At 35.1% G+C, this 2,066-nt stretch overlaps 1 long non-coding RNA gene across 1 annotated transcript; it reads left to right on the top strand.

Annotated features, from left to right (window-relative positions):
- Positions 1-322: 322 nt before the first annotated feature.
- On the top strand, positions 323-2,039 carry LOC107731863 (uncharacterized). Its single transcript, XR_001638814.1, has 2 exons — positions 323-394; positions 862-2,039. It is a non-coding gene; the product is annotated as an uncharacterized LOC107731863 (long non-coding RNA).
- Positions 2,040-2,066: the final 27 nt, after the last annotated feature.

Below are 2,066 nucleotides of genomic sequence, written 5' to 3'. Positions count from 1 at the left end.
ACATTGTTACAAAAAAATCTATTTGACATAAATGCTCTTTGGTGAGCATAAGAGACTTCTTTCAAAAACATTTAAAAAAATTCTTACAGAACCCAAACGTTTGTAAACAAACCCTTTATTGTTGCCTTTCATATTGCTTTTTCAACCAAGTAAATGCTTCTTGTGGGTGCAATTTTGCTGACATCTAGTGGCCATTTATTGTTCATTTAGTATGCTAGTAGTCTCATCAACTAGCACTGTTCATTTAATTTTCCCTATTTTCAAGATAATGTTTCTATTGATGATGTAAAACATATTATCCTTTGTATTATCATCATTTACCCAGGGATATAAAGGTGAAGAGAGATTCACATCCTTTAAAGCCTGTATGAAGAAGGAACTCACTGCTAAATAGGTAAGTTCATGGTTGAATACAAAAAAATGAAGTGGATATTATGCAGTGTTTTTAGTTTGGCTTCAAGATATTGCCCTGGAGAATTCAGAATTAATGATACTGAAGTACAGCGCTAGCAACTGCTCAGCATTCAGCCAAAGCTCTTTCTCTAGCATCAGATTACTCTGTAAAATTAATGTCTGCTATCCAGAGATACAAGATACCAGCCTAACACAGTGTATTAGGACTTAACACAGTAATAGAATACAGTGCCCAACCCACAAGAAAAGGCTCACACCATAAAACACCTGAAAACAGGGAACAGTTAGACTCACTGTGAGAATATTTGCGGTTTGAATGAAATAAACAGGTGTTGCTATTTTTATAAAGCACATTTGTATTCAAAGTATCACCTGCTGGATTCAGTTATGATGTAGATAAATCATCGTTTGATATGCCGTTCATCTCTATGGCTTTGATTTGTGCAGGTGAAAGTCCCGCTGAGTGTTTCTCTTCACCCTCACGTCACATTGAAGAAATCTCACGTTGGATTAAAGTTCTCAGTGACTCGATGCAATTATCTACCTGACCTGTCTCAAACTCTGTAAGATACAAATACTGCCATAATTAGATTAACACATGCTACCTCCTTAGACTGTAGTTGCAGCGTTGTCACTTGGCAGACACTTTCTGAACACTTTAAAAGCCATTAACTAAAAGGGATAACACTTTTATGAAATAGCCATGCTACTTTTATTAATCAAAGAGTTATTTATTAAATGTCTTTTAAATTGAAATGGGTCCAGTGCCCACATTTTGGGATAAATTATGTTGATTAATGAATTACAAAGTAGTGTCTTTATTTATGATGACATTACTTCATAATTTTAAAGGGAACTGTGTTGAAGTGAAAAGTGCTGAATTCTGATGGCGTGTACAGTTATATATTCTATTTATTGATCTATTTTGTGTAAAGAAAAGGTTCTCTTGGGTTTTAATGCCTCTGTAGTGCTGTATTGGCAATGCATTGTTATATATGCTTCTCTAGAAGTTATAAGCCAGATAATCTTTCCTTACAATGAGCACATTGCTAACATAGTTTCTCTGAGCTTGTCCACTGCCCACCACCCAGATCAGCTTACACAGGGTCTGACAGTGCTGAGTGCACACAGCAATAATGAGTCCTCAGTAGTCTCACAATGTGCTACACATACAGAGCCCTCTCTCCACCTCTTTCATGAGTTTCTTACACTGCCGCTCCTTTAAGAAACATCTTGTGAAGCCAAAACAACAAACGAGAAGAAACTGAATCCCACTGAACTCTAATCAGGCCTGGTTTCATGTAGGTTTAGAGATATGATATCCATCTCTGTGAATCATTTTATAATGGTTTTAACTGACCTATCTTCAGAATTCTGACAGTGCTTTAGACTTAAGTTATTTTTGATTGTTCTTTTAGGTGATTAAGCATATTACAGTGTGCGGTTTTTATTATCATTGTCATAAGTAACATTATAGGGGAAGCCAGGGCTAGTTGTCACACATTACTCTAGTGAATAATTCTCAGGGTGTTTATTTTTTTCAACATCTGTGCAGATATTTTTAAATCATTGGCAACAAAAAGCTTTTGAACATTACCACCATTATTGTCCAGGAAATAAGATACTTATAAGAATTAAAAAAAAAAAAAAAA

This window comes from Sinocyclocheilus rhinocerous, unplaced genomic scaffold, assembly GCF_001515625.1.
Source record: "Sinocyclocheilus rhinocerous isolate Xijiao unplaced genomic scaffold, SAMN03320098_v1.1 scaffold879, whole genome shotgun sequence".
Lineage (NCBI taxonomy): Eukaryota > Metazoa > Chordata > Actinopteri > Cypriniformes > Cyprinidae > Sinocyclocheilus > Sinocyclocheilus rhinocerous.
Note: the sequence above shows the minus strand (reverse complement) of the source record. Positions and strands in the feature narration are given on the sequence as shown.